The sequence below is a fragment of the Bactrocera dorsalis genome, chromosome 2, assembly GCF_023373825.1.
Source record: "Bactrocera dorsalis isolate Fly_Bdor chromosome 2, ASM2337382v1, whole genome shotgun sequence".
In the NCBI taxonomy this organism is placed as follows: Eukaryota; Metazoa; Arthropoda; class Insecta; order Diptera; family Tephritidae; genus Bactrocera; species Bactrocera dorsalis.
Genome location: NC_064304.1, coordinates 13794185 through 13812677, shown reverse-complemented (window position 1 = coordinate 13812677; position 18493 = coordinate 13794185). Strand labels below are relative to the sequence as shown.

At 32.1% G+C, this 18493-nt stretch overlaps 1 protein-coding gene across 5 annotated transcripts in view; it reads right to left on the bottom strand.

The window, feature by feature from the left end:
- Positions 1–18233, bottom strand: part of LOC105227640 (mucin-22) — a 121585-nt gene extending 103352 nt beyond the window's left edge. Inside the window, exons 1-2 of one of the 5 annotated variants that reach the window (XM_049448679.1) lie at positions 17127–18233; positions 15990–16306 (exon numbers count right to left, since the gene is read on the bottom strand). The gene's annotated coding sequence lies outside the window, so the exon portion shown is untranslated. Of the gene's footprint in view, positions 1–15989 lie in introns of all 5 variants that reach the window. The other 4 variants (XM_049448680.1, XM_049448682.1, XM_049448683.1 and 1 more) reach the window with 4 other exon arrangements.
- Between the last annotated feature and the right edge of the window lie 260 nt (positions 18234–18493).

The window sequence follows — 18493 nt, the reverse complement described above, 5'->3', positions numbered from 1 at the left end:
TAAACATGGTATTTTTATTTAATTTTATTCCGACTAAAAATTATTTAAGTATTTTATGGAAAAACTTTGATATCTAGCATTCCTTTCCGAAAATCAATACTTTTTACTTTTTTTAAATAATAATTAAAAACGGAGATAAAATGCTGTGTTAATATTAACAAACTTTTTGATGTTTTATTAACAGTAGGATTTTGTATGGCGTGATAGCTGTCTAGTAACCTAACCTTATATATACGGCTATCACGCCATACATAGCCCTACTGGTCCTTAATAACGCCAGATGGAGATTCAGTTTAATTTGAGTTGAAAAAATTATCGTGTGTAACAAAGGCAAGGCTTTTTGCGAACTTTAAGAGCGACTTGATATCGACATTTGATACTTCGTTCAGCCCTTTGTACTACGAAGCCACTAGATACTTGAGTCGAGTTCTAGATAGTGCCGAACAAAGGTATAAGAAGTGTTCCTGGGTCTCTCTTATGTTAACTTTTCTGCACTTTCTGCATGTATCATTATGACTTATGCCCATCTGACTCTCATGTGATGCCAGTACGATTAGGTTGTGACCTGTCAAGAAGCCAGCAGCCATCCGTCAGTCCTTTGAGGCCATGTGAGTAAAAAGCAAGCGAGTTTTCCTAAGAATCTCTTGCACATGATCCTGGCGATACTGGATGTATGGCATGGCATTCCAACTCGCCCTCATCCGCCTATCGACCCTTTCGCAAATTTCATTGTATATCGTTCTTAGTGACTTCCGTATTTCCTGTACTTGTTCAGCAGCCAGACGGATAACACTTTTGGCAACCTTAACAGCTGCTTCATTTCCCGGAACTTCTTTGTGGCTTGGAACCCAGTATATAAGCAGCTCCTTCATCTACTGCTTCCCTGCAGTGGGGTATATGACTTGGATAAACGATTTTTTATATATGAGCCAAAATGTAGGCAACGTTTTATATATACCAAATGTTGCCTATATTTTTGGATGAAATTTTAAAATAAAACCATATAAAATGCACAGCAAAAATTTCATGAAATTCATACTTTAAATTCAAAAAAATTCTCTGTCATTAAAATCGACGATTTCTATTTAGGAAATACTAGACTGATGGTATCCTCGACTAGCCCAAAAGAGCTTAAGATTTTTCTAGATGCAGTTTCAATAATTGAGTAATTCTGCCCGTTTTATGGCATTTTCGCTGTGAGCTCTCATTCATACGAGTATCTAAGCTAAGTATTGTAAGCATAAAATGGTATAGTTCACATGCAGCAGCTCTTCAGGGAAATTTGATGCTTTATTAAAAGAAGAAGAGAGATAAAATAAGAACAAAATTTAAAGAATCAGCGTTCTACACTACCATAGACAGGAGAGGCAATGATCGAAGAAGTTAAGTCCAAAGCAATTTGTAATCACTAATTTAGTGCAAAAAACAGACAAAAACAAGTTTCCTAGAAAAGTTAATAGAATAATACTTAGTGTTCCACATCAACTTTAATATGTTTTCAAGTTAAGCTTTCACTATAAACAAGCTTTTGTGCGAAATCATGGCGTGTGTCTTGTGTTAAGTATCTATGCGCATAGAAATAAATCCACTTCTGAAATAAAAAATTATTCGTGTGAATGCCAATGTGACCTTCAACAATAATTGAAGGTTAGACAAATTCACTTAACTTCTTTTTCGCCACAAAGCTCTCTAATCATAATTGCAGTAGTGAGACTTATGTATAATGCATACAAGACATGTATGTATGTATTTTTTATTGTGCCTGTGGTTATATTTGCTCATGAAATTTTGCGTGTAATTTAAAACTCATTTTATTATGATGATTATCAAGTGTCATTTATGTCGTTACCACAACTGTTTATTTACTTATATGCGAGTATGTAAATTAATACTTGTTTGTGCTTATTTACAGAGCAATATACCAACATACAGAGAGTATATATGTAAGGAGATGGGCATATGTAACTTAATGTGGGAGTTTAAAAGTCGTCTCTTGTTGATTGTTATATATGTATGTATGTATGTATAGTTTATGACTCTATGTGTGTAAATATATTTATATACAGGTATATATACTTATATATATGTATAATATACATTGTATATATCTTTACATATAACTGCCTATAATTACACGAATTTGCAATAAAACAAAATGCATGTCGAGGTCACAGTGGTAGACAAAACTCTATTGACGCAAATCCCACATAAATGGCAATTTTTAAAATATGCGTGAAAATAGATAGTTGTGAAACAAAACTTATATAAAATTAAGTATGTAAATTTATAAATATATTTTTGCAAATATTTTGTAGTCATTTTTTTGGCATATTGGCAATAAAGATCATAATAAATGAAAGTATATATGAATATGTATATTAGTATATCAACTTATATAAAACCAAAACTAAAATATATAATTTCTGCAGTAGCCCGCTATATTTACCGCTTGCTGCTCGTCTTGGCGCCACACCACCTCCATAGCCCAGTGACTGAAAACGGATATGAATAAGCCCACTTGAAGATAAAGCTTATATACAAAATTAATTTAAGAAGCTCGCTGACTTCGCCCAAATTAACTGTGTATTTTTATCTTTTTATTTTATCTTTGTTTGCATTTCGTTTATTATTAATGGGTGTGTGATTTGCAAGCATTTGCACTTAGGACTGAACGCCCGCATATTGACGAAATCCACACATGGTTTTTTTTTTCTAACAAAAATTTTTTATTAAATTTTTATTTATTTTTTCATATTTATACTTATATTATTTTTAATACATACATACATATATAATTTTTTAATACGGGTTTCTCAATTATGCGTCGCTTTTTTATTAACACTTAGTCATTTTTTTCGGTTTTGTTTCAATCTCTTTGTGCCGTCGTTTGCCTTGCTTTCAACGAGTGGTCGACCAACTTTCTCCGCGATGCGTCGATGAACGCATTTAAAATACCAGAAAGCAACAATAAATTGAATGCTGGAAAAAAATTAGCCAAAGCCATAAAGTTTTTGTTTTCAACATTTGTTTTTGTTTTTAGTTTTTCTTTCTTTTCGTAGGTGACCAACGCATGAGTGAAGCATGGAGTTACGCATATTCGGGGAGGTATTTTTGTGAAATGTTAAACGAGGAGTATGTACCAGTTTGTATGTATTATTTATTGTGAATGTTTTGCGCATGCGCGAATGTTGTTCGCAAGGAACGTGTGCAGGTGGAAAATATTTGTATATGACTTATGTACGTGGTAAATGATTTTAAGTATTTATATAAAAATATATAAGTTTGCAAAAGCAAAAAATGTGAAAAACAAATTATTGCAAAAAAAGAAAATTAAATTCCACAAATTTATTTAATTTAGTTCAGATAAATGCAGTTATAAGTAAAGTTAGGTAACACATACGTGAAAATAAATTAAGTTATTTTAAGTAAGTTTCATAATTAATTATTATGTTAATTGAAATTAAGTTAAGATACATATGTACGTTAAGTCTTAATATTAAATTATTACAGTTAAATACATTTTTTCAATTCAATTAAGTTAAATTATTATAATTAAAGTGAAAATAAATGAAGTTCATTAAAATAAATTTAAGTTAACTTAAGTTAAATAAATTTATGTAAAGTTACGTAAAGTTATGATAAGATATGTTAAGTTAAATTAAGATAACTTAAGTTAAGTTAAGTCGAGTAAGTTATGTTAAGTCAAGCCAAGTTAAGTCGAGTCAAGTCAAGTTAAGTTAAGTTAAGTTAAGATAAGTTAAGTTAAGTTAAGTTAAGTGAAATTAAGTTAAGTCAATTTAAGTTAAATTAAGTTAAGTTAAGTCAAGTTAAGTTAACTCAAGTCATGTTAAGTTAAATTAAATTAAATTAAAATAAAATAAATTTAAATAAATTAAGTTAAGTTACGCCAAGTCAAGTTAAATTAAATTAAATTGAATAAAAATATATGAATATGAAATGCAATGGAAATAAAATATGTTGATGAAAACTAAAATTAGAAAGAATTAAAAATAAAGTACGTGAACAAAACCAAAAAAATTGTGCACAAATGTTTAAAGAACCATAAAGAAATTATAAAATTAATAAAAATTAAAAGCAATGTAATTTATGAACCTGCGCCAATCATTTTCACATTGTGCTAACCACGACTTGCGCTGTGTAATTTTTCACCCAATTTTCAACTTAAATATTCATTCATGCAAATTATGTGCTTGGCCTCTCATAGGATTTCCCGGCGAGCAACACCAACTTATGGTACATTGTGCTAATGGGCATGCTAATTTCCCACTGGAGTAAGCAATCAACACCATATACATACATACATGCATATATACATATACATACATATACTAATATACTTGGCGATAGTTGTGAAAACGCAAAACTATGCTTTATGGTATTTGTCTATTAAGAGCAAACATACACGCATGGAGATAATTGTATACATACATATGTATTTATGTGAATCGAAATAAGTTTCTATATTTGTCGGCAAATATGTATGTAGATATGTACGTATGTATTTGCTGTATTTATACGTTTATACATACATATATAGGCTTGACTTTAGTAGAGATTCAAAATCGCGCCGATGCTGTTAAAGTCCGACCGCTCTCGTTGCTTATGCTGATGTCTATCACGCTGATTGTTTAACTAGCTGCCAGTTGTCGGTTGTTGGCGGATTTGATTGCCTTATTTGCACTTGCCAATTTACATATGCTTATATGCGTATGTATATATACATATGTATATATTTCTACATATGTATGTATATATACCCCCATTTATATATTTATATTTGCAGCTATTTGAAATGGTTGTATATTTTGATAATGGATATACATGCATATACATACATACATACTATATGCAAATATGCACATCTTATTATACTGACTCTGGCTTTGAAGTTTTGCATAGCCTATTACAAGTCTGTTCTAAATGCTTCGTACTTTTATTTGATTATGAAAATAGTACAATTGTTTAAGCTTACATTTGCTTGTAGTAATATTTATAAGCACACATCCGGTGGTTTCGAAGGAAAAAATGTCATTCTATGACTTGTACATATGTATGCACCATATGTAAGCGTTATTCGGCTCGAGTTGTTAAAAAATGCAATACAAAGTTTTGTAATATAAATCGCAATCATCGGCTATAAAAAAGTTTAACTGTCGGAAGAAATTTACAGGTAGTCGAAAAAGTTTTTTTTTTCTAATCAAACTTCAACATATTTTTTTTATATTTGTAGTGAGCTTTGAAGAACCAAATATGTACCATTTTGGACTACCACTTTTTGTCATTTTTTCGCTAGCGACATTATTCCATCAGGGTAAAACTTTTCTGGTTTCTTGGCAAAAAAAACTGCGACAATTAATTTTCACAGGCTTCTCTTGAAGCCAACTTTACTCCATTAAGAAAGTTCTGCATTGACCTAAACAAATGGTAGTCCGATGATGCAAGGTCAAGGCTATATGGTGGATGCAAAAAAACCTTCCAGACAAGCTTTCCTAATTTTTGCCAAGTCATCAAAGATGTATATGGTCTAGCATTGTCCTGATGGAAGACGAAGCCCTTTCTGTTGATCAGTTCTGGCAGTTTTTTTCGATTGCTTGTTTTAATCTCATTAGTTGTTGACAATAAAATGTACAATCAATTGTTCGATTAGGCTGGAGCAGCTCATAGTGGATGATTCCTTTCGATCCCACTAAACACTCGGCATAACCTTTCGAGGCGTCACTCCTGCCTTTGGGAGCATTTGTTGAGCTTCACCACGCTTGGACATTAATCTTTTTCGCACATTATTGTCGCATTTGATCCACTTTTGGTCTTCTGTTACCATTCGCTTCAGAAATGGTTCGATTTGATTTCGTCTCAACAAAGAATTCCAGATGTTAATTCGGTATAAACATCGAGCTTCTTTTTGTAGCCAGCCTTTTTTAAATGGTTCAAAACCGTTTGATGAATAATGTTGAGTTCCTTAGCGATGCCATGGCTGCTTATGTGATGGTCCTGGTCAATATATTTCATAATTTATTGGACTTTTTCAACGATATGTCGACCAGAGCGCGGTGCATCTTTTACATCGAAATTTCCAGAACGGAAGCGAGCGAACCATTGTTGTGCTACCCGAACTCGTACAGCATCGTCTCCGCAAACTTCACAAATTTCATTGGTGGCTTGTGTGGCATTCTTAACATTTTTCTACAAAAATTTCAAAATATAGCGAATTTCTTATTATTCTCATTCATTTTTGAACAGCTGTAACTTTTTTCCAACTTCCCAGAATTTAACTTTTTTGGTTAAACGAAGCTTAAAATCTCGCCTTTGCAACACTATATGGTATAACACGTTGTGATTGGAGGCACTGGAGATATACGACTGCAACGACATCTTACGACAAAATACGAAAAGACTTTTTCGACTACCCAATATTTCATTTTTTATATGAGAAAAAAGACTGTTTTTCACACATGAAAACCCATGTAACCCTTTAATTTTTTATTTATGACTTTGCTTTCTATTAATCTTTCCAGATAAGTTAGACTCTTAGTTTTTTTTTAATCTATTATTTTAGTCATTCAAGCTTCCATGGTTTTCTATGTTCTGTTATGTAAAATACACAAAAAAGTGACGTGAACAGTGGCTTTCATTTGCAATATTTGTTTTTGTTTTTTGAAAAATTCCCATTTCTTCAACTCTAACTGCGTGTAAATAATTTTCTTCGGGCCATTTCAATTTTCAAATTTCAAGACTTTGCAAGATACCTTGCTTTGCTCAATTTAATGACCATCAAATAAAATAATGAAAGCTCTACAGTTGTTTGTATGTATGTAAGCACATCAAAGTTTTCAGCGCGAAAACTTTTCCATTTCATTAAGTAGCAGCGGCCATTATTCTTATTTTTTGGAATTCTACCTCATTACAAGCGCTTAGTAAAGCACGCTTTTTAATACATTTATGTTATGTATATGTATGTGTGTTTGTATTTGTTAATATGTATAAAGCAAATATATACTTTGATATACTGTTGCCAGTTTTCACACTTTGCCGCTGTCAAGAAGACATTATTATTTTAATTATTGCTCTTCATTGAAACCGTTATGCGCACCAGTGTACCCAAACATGCACACATTACATACACACAAATACAACAACGAAAAAGAAAATGATTGGCACACTTGTGCGCCATTCAAATGCTTTGTTTCACCGCATGGCACCGGCGGCAGCGACCGCAGAGAGCGCAAAGTGCAAAAGGCGCAAAGTATAATAACTCTTGTGCTAAAATTGATTTTCTCATCTGCCAAGTGAAATCTTGCAGCGGCGCTAGAAATATTTCAAAGCACATACACACATAAGTTGTTGTACAAACGAACATTCATATACTGTTATACATAAGCACCTTCAGCACTCCTCATTAGAACAGCGCGCGGTGATCGCTTTTGTTATTTGCCGGCGTTTAGAAATCACTGCCGATCGATTATTGCTTTCGAACGGCATCCATCGCGTTGTATCGGATCGATTTGGACGACAAAGCGTGCAATCGAACTGACAGTTTGCCACAAATGTCAGTCATCGAGTCATGTGCTCTTTGAGTGGCCCCAACGACTTGAGTGTGGCGCGTGTGCGTGGATAAATTAGAATAATCGATATACGGATATGTTAAATGTACCGTTATATTATATTATATTTTCTTTTTTTGCAATTAAAGTGTCTTTTTCTTGTCATAACGCCTCACGCGGATATTTAATGTATAGACAAGTCAGAAAACTTTCTTCTTGATACAATATTTTTGATATAAAAGTACCGTTTTCTGATAATGCGGAATTATAGAATTTTGAATTAGAAGCATTAAATTGATCAGAAATTGATTGTGGTGGCTTACAGTTAGCAACCAGAGTTCATGTTAGCATACAGTTTTGTGCATCAAATTCAGTTGTTAAGTTAAGTGAGGAGAAATAAAATAATTTAGGAGACTTCACGTGTAAGAACATGATAAAAACCCCTCCCGAGTCAACTAATGATTAACATAATCGGTATACTGAGTGTACTAATTGCAACACACCCATCACCCATCTTGAGACCCAAAATTTGGTTTCAACAAGATGGCGCCACTTCTCATACATCGCATTAATCAATGGATTTAGTGAGAGAAAACTACGGTGAGCAGATAATTTTACGTTTTGGGCCGGTCTATTGGCCATCAATATCGTGCGATATCACACCATCAGCCTTTTTTCCTGTAGGGATATGTAAAATCTAAGGTCTTTGTGGACAATCTCGCTTCGATTCAGGCCTTGGAGGAAAACTTCACGCGTGTCATTCACAAGTTACCAGTCTACATGATCGAAACAGTCATCGAAAATTGGACTCAACGGATGTAGCATCTGAGACTTAGTCGCGGCCAACATTTAAAAGAAATAATCTTCAAAAAATAAATGCCAAAGAATGTTCTTTAGAATGATAAACATTCCCCATTAAATTTGAAGTTCCTGAGTTTTTTTTTTTTTTTTGAAAAAGTAGGAAACCTCGAAATGGATCAACCTTTATATAAAGTTTAAAAGCTTGAGAGATATACCTAAAAATGTGATTTTGGGAATTAAAAAACTGCTATTTCAATTATTTTAAAAAATTCAAGGGTGAATTTATACATATTTCAAAAATAAGAAGTTCACGCAGGTGAGGAAAGTTCTCTGATTGCCATTCACTTGAGACTGACCAGAAACGATTCTCTGATAGCACAAGGACCGGAAACCGTGGCCTTAGACCAAGCATCTTTTGAGTAGCCAAAGAACACTGTTTTGAAGGCTAGCTAAAGTGAGAAGGCGAACCATCTCTCCTCAGTGTTATGCGCAGGGTTTTGGCCGGTCCTGTAAAAAATCCCCCAATAAAAAATTTCAAGAATTCATAGTAAAGGTTACAAAAAAAATTACATATTTTGGATGATCCCTAAAAAATTATTTACTGGAAGAAGTCGTTCATTCAATGGTCTACGATTGAAATTAATCTAAAATTGGCAATATGGCGAAGTGTTCCAAAAAAGGAGAATTCAACCCAAAGTTTTGTTCGTTTCAGTCCTGTCAAAATTCGATTTTCTATCAGAACAAAATGGCGGAGTTTAAAAAAAATTTAATTAAATCGAAATTTTTTTGGGTTTTGGCCTGAAAAAACTCGAAACTATATACAGAACATGCAGAAAATTTGTTAGTGAACGGATCATTGGTCTCCAGTAATACATAAAGCGTTTAAAGATAAATTGTTGGATTAATTTAAACTGAGCGGCTACACTTTGGAAATCTTTAACTCAAAAACTTTGTCAAGATACTAATGTAAAATTTTTGTATTTATATAGAAAGTTATAACCTATGGACAGTTATATAACAACGAATTTCAGCTGAGTAACAAATTTTCTCTAACAAATTTAATAAAAAATATACATAATATTTGAACATGACATAAGTTTCTATATTTGGCTATTCATGTTGCTCCAATTCGATAAAATGATTTCAATTGCTCCAAATAAAAATTGAAAAATTAAAATTATTATGAGCCACTTCCAGTCTACTACAGCGGCTACTAATGAAATTATACACACCTATATTTGTGAAGTCAAAGCTATATAGACTGCATAGCCAATAAATGTGAGCATATTAAGACTGTTTAAGAATTACTTATAAAAAGGAAACAAATTAAGCCGATTTACACGCTAAATTACACCGAACACTTTCGGTTTCACTTGACTATGCCGAAAGTCCATATGTTTAATTTGATATTATTTCTATTATATAATATATATGTAGTATGATTAGTTTCCGTTTTTTGAAATCATACAACGCGTTTTAGAGGAATTTATTTAATACTTAATATATTAAATTTCACAATACTCAATCAGCTCCATATACATGTATTTATATATCTGTGTGTGATATTAAATCAGCGTGAGATCAAAAGAAATCCTAAAATATATCATATGCGATCCAAAATTATACAGAAGCGAGGAAATTCGCATTTACACATGTTTAAAACTTAACACGCACTTTTGGCAATTATTATATATTTATAATTAGCTGCGATTGCTTTCAAAAGTTTCAATTCGATTCGAGTTAATACCCGGATTTATAAAAAAAAGAGCTAATTTTGCAAAATCTAATGGCCTTGAGGGCAGGATTAAGAATAACTAGTTTTTTGCGATTATATTTACTTTGGCAAGCAAATCTCAAATCGAAAGCAAACAAATGGTAGTGATTGTTCACGGCAGACATAAAAAAGAAAAAATAATTAAACAAAAATACAATTGGCGATTTACAAAACTCCCAAGCAATGCGCTGAAAGGTTCTGCGATTTTTTTGCGAAGAAACGCGTCGAGAACAATACATAAATGATTAACAACGAACGCCCACCTAAGATATTGATACCTACATATAAAGGAAAGCAGGTAAAAAATTTAATTTTTTACACAACTACATACACATTATTTAATTTTTTTTTCATAATCATACAAAAAATTTTGTCCAGACACACGCGCGTTATGAACTGGTTACATAACCCTGCTCTTATTTGGTAATGAGCTTTTATTGTATCGCTTATGCTTCATTAACAATCTTATTTAATAAATTTTTCTTATTTTTTCTTTGACTTTTTGCAGCTTTCATTGTGTAATTCTTGTTTCTGAACAGCTAATTTCTTAAGTCGCTATTCACTGATCACTCAATGGCACTCGATTGTACTCGTGCTCGTTGGCGAGCATCGCCATGTACGGTGAACATTTCCGGTAACAATAACATTTACTGTTCTTTGCGTGACACGTTATGGCTAATATTAGCTGTGAGTACTTGTTAATATTTGCTAATAAAGTTTTCAGTAAAAATAAATAAATTTTTAATTAAATAAAAATATTTTGTTTAATAATTTATTTTTGTAAAACATAATAATTTACAATAATCAGTACAAATTTCAATTTTGCTATTTACTGTTAAGAACTTTGTATATTTCTAGTTATTATGAAAATATATGTATATTTTTTTAAGCTGGTGAAACAATAAGAAAATATGTTTCCAAAAAAAATTAAAAAGAAAAAAAAACCTTACACATTTTTAAAGAAGAAAACTTTTTTACTGTTAAATAAATTTATTATTAAATAAAAAATATACAAATTTTATATTTAATTTTTTATTATCATGTTTTTAGTCTTTTTTTAATTCAATGTTTTTTTTTATAAAACTTAAAAGAAATTTTTTGTAATTTTTTTTTTTTTTTAATTTTGTAAAAAAAATATTATAATTTTTAAAGAAATTTTGTCCCACCAATAACGGTTTTATACAAACTATTTTTCACTCAACATGTCTATGTATGTAAGTAAGTCTTCAACATGCAAAAATAGAGTAACCGCTTTTGGTTAAATGTAGTATATTCATATACATATGTATGTATGTATTTTGCCATAAATTTCTATTAATTGTGTCTCTGAAGTCATCATCGATCAAAAACTACTTAATTTGCAAATAGCGCACAGATTTCGGCAACACCAAAAACAGACGCTGTGAATCGTAAAATCACGAACCTCCTCAAGTAGGTTAATAAAAAATGCTAATGAACGATAATAATAATATTCAATAACGCATTCGGCGAAAACTTTATTATTCATTTACTTTGCATGGGATTGCTCACATTAGCCAAGCAACACTTGTTTATGCCTTTTTATGGATATGTGTGTGTGTGGAGGTGCCAGCGGCCGCTTAGCTATAGACATTTCATTTAACTTTCTCCCAGACAATGCGAACGTAAATATTTAGGTAATATCTCCTCAACTTGACTATTTGCGCATATAAATTGGCAGCGAACGTGTCACGACGTTGCCCATAAAATGCATAACGGTATCGTGGCGGCGCGGTGAGCTAATCGAGCGAGCAACAGGTGAGCGCATTGCTCCACTCATCAACCTTAACAAGGCGCTGCCACTGTTGGCGCTGCTGCTGTGCTGCAGGTGTTGTTGGCGCAGGCGCAAGAGGCCGTTATATAAATATGTATGTACATATATACAAACATGCATATGTGCATGTATGTGTTATTTATATTGACTTTTATTGCATAATTTGTACGTGATATGCACGTGAGGCTCTTTTAGTCATGGCGTTGGGACTCACAAAAATAATAAAAACAAAAAAAAACCGTCAAATGCAGTTAAGGCAATTTATTTATGTGTGCATATGTAAGCATGTGTATGAGATTGAACTCCTATATGAAATGAAGGTGGCTGCTAAGTGAACAGGTTGCCACCGAAAGTGAAATTAAACTGTTTTCTAATTGTTTTGATTTTTCAAAATATTTTTGTTTTTTCTTGTATATTTAATAAAGGCAAATTTATGCAGCTCAGCATGGAAACTGGTCTAGGCTGCGCAAGTGGCGTTGGGCAAGGTGTCAACGAATTTGTTGCAGCTAAGTTGGTGCAAAAGGGAAAGTGAAAACGCATATTCATTGAAAATTTCGAAAAACCGCTTTGCCAACTATTTAAATCGATAAACATAAGTAATTATAAACGACAGCTGAAATTGGAATTGATTTCAAAATTTTTGTGCCGCTGGTTTTGAGAAACGGTACAAAACTAGTTTCTTTTAACGGTATTATTCTTTTTTTACCCTTTTTGATAATTTAAATCAGCACCTTGAGCAAATTTTCAATCTAACCTGACTATGAGTTACTGAAAAAGCGCTAATAAATGCAATAAATTATGGACAAGTGTGGACTTACCAGTTGCGGTTTGCGAATTATTTTTAATTTGTGCAAAAACAAAAGACTTAAGCGACAAACTTGTTTATTTGCTTGCACCATTTCGTGGGAAATATTTTTGAAATATCGGTTTAGTGGCTTCCAATGTTATTTTTTTTCTTCAATATTTTGTAAAATGAAATACTTATTAAAAATAAAAAAATATATTAAAATATTATTAATTTATTGCAATAAATTTGTAGAATTAACAATTAAAAATCTTATTTGCTATAAAAAATATTTATTACAATTAATATATAAAATTAGCATTTTCCTGATTATTTAAGATTTTCGAACCAAAAGTGTGAAATAAAAATTTTTGCTTCAGTATTGTTATTGTAAAATTAAAAAGGTAAAATTAAGAATATTATTTAATCACGTTCATTGCTGCATTTGAAAATGTGTTATGGATCTAAAATTTTTTTTTAAATAATTTCTGCTCATTTTTGTCTAAATTATATTTTTAACCCATTATAAAACAATTTTTCCAACATAAAATAAATTGAATTTTATTAATTAAGGATTTAGTAAATATTGCAAAGAATATCTGAAAGTCTACTTGAATGCATACATTTATTAAACTACATAACTGGTTGAAGAGTAATTCGTACATGATTTCAATTATCTTAAAAAAATTAAATTAAAAAAAAACATCATAAAATTTTTTTTGAAATTTTTTAATTTTATTTTTAAAGATGAATTATTTTTTTTTTATTTCAGAAAAATTTTTAAATTTCTTTTTTGAATTTTTATTTTTAAAGACGTTTTTTTTTATTTTACAGAAATTTTTTACCATTGTTTTTTTTTTTTATTTTATTTTTTAACACGAATTAATTTTTTTTTGTTATTTGAGAGAAAATTTTACCATTTTTGTTTTTTTTTTGAAATTCTAAAATTTTATTTTTAAAGACGAATTAATTTTTTTTTTTTTTAATTTTACAAACTTACTTACGAATTGTAAATGTGAAAATGGGAAATTTTACATATAGTTTGCCATGAAGTTTCTAACACCCTGTATATATGCAAACTAGTCCCCCAGTTTTTGCTACATCAAGCTAAAATTTTGCACACGCCTCTTCTCCCCAAGAAACTGCGAGCGAGCTTTGTCAGAATCACCATTAAGCAGGTAGCTGTCTTACAAACTGAATGATCAAAATCAAGTCAATCCATACATAGACCACTTTATGTGACAGGATATATGTATTTATAAAATTCCATACAGATTCTTGTACAAGGCAATGCGAAAATCTCAGAATAAATTGTGCGCATAACTATAGCATATAGCTGCCATACAAAGTTTCAAAAACAAACCAGTGCAAAAAGTCGCAAAAGACTCCAGCAAACCAAGGATAACAGTGTTTACAAAGTTTTCAACATAAACATTTTTCAACACCTATGTACATACACTTATATTTAAGTATATATGTACATAAATATATGCAAAATGTAAAACTAAAAAACACACACACATATACAAACTCTCAGTTCAAACTTAAAAAGCAAGCATTTCCATACAGAAAATCAGCAGCCATAACAACTTTAAAAAAAAAACAATAACAACAACAAAAGTAAAAAGAAAATGGTTTCAATGTTTGTGAAAGTGTTTTCTGTTGTCTGAACATGATCGCGGCTACCAAACACCGACACTACACCCCCACCGACCCATCAGCGAAGCAATAAAACAGACGCCGCAACAACTGTTAAGCTCGCATGTTTCCACTACGATTTGCTGTTGTTGTCATTGCGCTGAAGTTTTACCAAGATTTTGTTGCCAACAACGATAAGTACATATAAAGTGCAACAACAACAATAATGCGCTAGCAACTTTTTTTCGACGCAATTGTTTTTGTTTGAGTGTTTCGAAATTGTTGCTATTGTTGTTGTTGATTAGTTGGCTGTTGTTTGTGGTTTTCGTGGAGAAAAGTGTTGGTTGTCGGCACTTTGCATTTATGTTGCTTGTGGTTCATACATACAGACATTTTTATGTGTATGTGGTATACATACACACACTGTCGCTTGCATAAGGCAAGACATGCAGGCAGGCGACAGCAAAATGTTTTTAGGTGAAACTGCAGCACAACGAATTGTCAAGCTGAGACTTTAAAAATATGAGAAAGCACACACACACGCACGCACAACTAATGATGCCACTAAGCTGATTATTACCAAATTTGTGTTATGCAATTGTAAATCGAATTTTTTCGATCCGCTGTTAAGTAAAGTGAAACCTAAAACGTTTGTGATGCAAAATTTTTAAACATTAATATGGCTATTTGTTTCGTGTTGGCTTAATTTATAGTGGAAATTAGCTTGTGCGAGAAATGTGGGGACTCTTAGATATTGGAGGTAGCAATAATTATGTTTTAAACATCAACATTGAAGCAAGCTAGGAAATGAAAGCCTAACTGTTCACATTTTTCTTGGTTGGAAATTAGATTCTTTAATCCGAAAATCGGAATTATCAATATATATAATACTTAATTTTTAATCACAAAAATAGAATTAAATTAAAAAAAAATATCTTTTAGTTCAAAATTGGATTAGCAAGCAAAAGTACCATTTTTTTACATCAAAAGCGAGCATGAAGAGGTTTAAAAAGGAAATATTTACATATTTTAAACTGAAAAACTATAATTAAAAGTAATTAAGACAAAAAGTGCTAAACTATATTAATATTTTATTAAAAACCAGCTTTACTCGTCAAAAGATGACCAAAGTCGTAAAACAAGATTTACGCAAGCGCGAAATATCATAAAGTTTATATAATAAATTTTTTGAATTATTTAATTATATACTCAGAATTAGCATTTTTCTCAAATTTGCACTTTTTACTTGAATTTTTTGCTAAACTAAATGTTTTTGTGAATCCCCACCCTGGCTATTGCACTTCAGCAGATCTAATCAGGACATCAAGCAAATAGGCCGCGCGACTTTAAAACTTTAAAATATTTAACATTCAGCAGCAGTACTCAAGACCTTTCCAATTGATTATCACTCATATTTACTTATGCTATTTTGACATAAAAAGGTGCACAAATGGCCTGAAGTTTTATCTCGATACATTATTGACAAGTGTTTAAATTTTCAGCACCGCCACTTCGTTCCCACGCCTCAAATGCGCATGCAAAAATTTGGCGAATTATTGCAATATCACACACACTCGCACACATTTATACAACTGAGTTCTCACTTTACATAACCAATTTGATATGCTTAACACTTACCTTGCTTTTTCGTTGTTGTCGTTTACTTTTTATTTTGTGCCTTCACTGTCGATATTCACTTTATCGTTAAAAATATGAAATGGTGGCGTCAGCAGAAAAGTAATATTGCCGATATTATGTGGCTACACGAGCCGGCTGTTATTCTTAGCGTCGATTTGGTTCTTATTTGTTGCTAGTGTTGTTCTTATTTGCACTGTGTCTTTTTATTTATGCTGTGACTATGTGTAGACTTTCAATGGCTTACAACGTTGCCTCAAAGTAGCATAAAAGAGGTGCAAAATGTCGAAAAAATTTATGCAAATTGAAGTGCTTACACTCTAAAAAAAATATATGTATATATAAATGAAAATAAATTGGAAAGAAACGAAACAATGTGAACGTAACAGCGCGAAAACAAATAAAACGTAGAAAAAAGAACGATTTGCGCGCACAACGGAAAGTTACAAAAAAGGAAAAGGAAACGAGCTGCCAATTGGCTTCTTTTGTCTTCACAGCGTATTTCGGTGTCGTCGGTTATTCGTTTGTGGTTTTTTTGTTTTTTTTTTTTTTTTTGATTGTGCTTATGTGGCTTTCGAGCGTACCTTAACTTTTGCTTTTTTTTCTTTTACTTGGCTTGTTCTAGTTGCGAAATATTGACGTTAAAGGAGCAAATACACGCACGCATGCTCACTCACCGGCTTTAAACACGAACGTGTGCGAAATTTTTAAAGCTCGTTCTTTGTAACCGTACCGTATGTTAACTAACTGACTGACCAACGAAACAACCAACCGACCGACCGAACGTAAAACTGTTGCAAGCGGTGCCGTTTAAGGCAAGTTCTTGTTTGTTGGCGTTGTTGTGCCAAATTTGCACTTTATGTTTTATATTTCTCACTTTTTCGCTGCTTATGTGTATGTACTATAATATATGTATATTGTGTTTGTTGCTTTGTTCGCTTTGCAAGCGCAACAGCTGTAGATCGTCAACATCAACGGCTTGAAGGCAGTTTTGTGTAAGGTGCGCGCACCAAAATGGGAGCAGCTCGAATTTAAGCACCAAAGCCGAAAATCCAGCAAGTTAAACGAGTGCATAAATGCAAGCTGTAAAAGGAGCCGTTGTAATGTATACGAGTAACTGGTTGTTTGTTTTGTTTTTACCTAACTCGTTGTATTGTTTTTTGTTTTGTAATCGCTGTGTTGTTCGTGCGCTATTAAATTCGCGCAAAATAAACCTCTGACAGTGTACAAGAGAATATCAATTACATGTTTTTATTTTTATCTCACGTGAAGCTGCGCTCTTCTGTAGTGTTGTGCTAAAGGTGATATTTATTTTGCGCGAATATATAAATAACGAGTTGTACTTTGTCGGAGTAAATACGTAGTTAGAATTAAGTTGGCAATTTGCAATGAGTCAACATATGCACTCGTGCTAATTTTCTTTTTCACCAACACTGCACTGCACTATGCACGTTTTTATGTCTCCATTACACAAACAATAACACTTGAGCACTTGACGTATGTACTGTTTGCTGACTGCGCTGCTTTGGCACAGCGACTTTCATTGCATGAGTGCGCTGCAGATGAATTTCTTCACTTTGTTTTTGCTTTTGCATCGGCAATTTGACTACAATTGATATTAGTTAAAGGTAGTTGTAAATTTTTCGTTTCTGTTTTTATGCAGTTAATGTTCGTTGTTCTCTATACTTCGTTTTTACACTTATTGTTTGGATTAATTTTGATTTCAGTCTTGTTTATTTAATTCCACATAAATTATGTTAGTGTTTAAAAAGTAGTTGAACTGCAAATTTAATTTACTTACACAATAATGAATTGCTATAACACTTAAATTTTATATTTTCTTTTAATTAATTTTCCTATTTTTCCACGTCTTAGAGTCCGAATGGTTTGTTATGCTTTTAGCCTTTTCCACTTGCCACTAAATTAATGGTTAATTTTTCAAACATAAAATTTACCGTTAACTGTGTCACATCAACACATTTTCAAATCAGTTATACACAGTATTGCACAATTAATCTTTTTAATGGCCAATTAATCACATAAAGACATAAATAAGTTTGCCTTAATTATTTCGTTACCACTATGTGTTGTTCAACACAAAACATTAAATTGTAAATAACTGAAGATATTCGTTTAAGCGTGTTAGTGCATCACTATTCGTACACGATCAAAGCTATTTCCCGTTTATTGTCCGTTGTACACGTTTGAATTGCAGCCCTGCTCGTTCGCGACTGACGTACGATCACTTGCATGGTAAGTTCATGTGTGCCAGAAAGTCGTCGCAGCCAGTTTCACCACAGCAGAGTGCCGAAGTAAACAAGTTTCTGCTTCGTTCTGATCTGCCCGCAGCAACGTTTGGAGTCGGTAAGTGAGTTAGCTGAAAATGCAAACATCTCAATTTCACATACACTGCGCTACAGGAAATCGGAAATGCAACACTGCACATACCTATGCAAGAGTTCACTTAGTGGTAAGCAGTTCTTATTAGAATTTCTGCTGGATTCCAA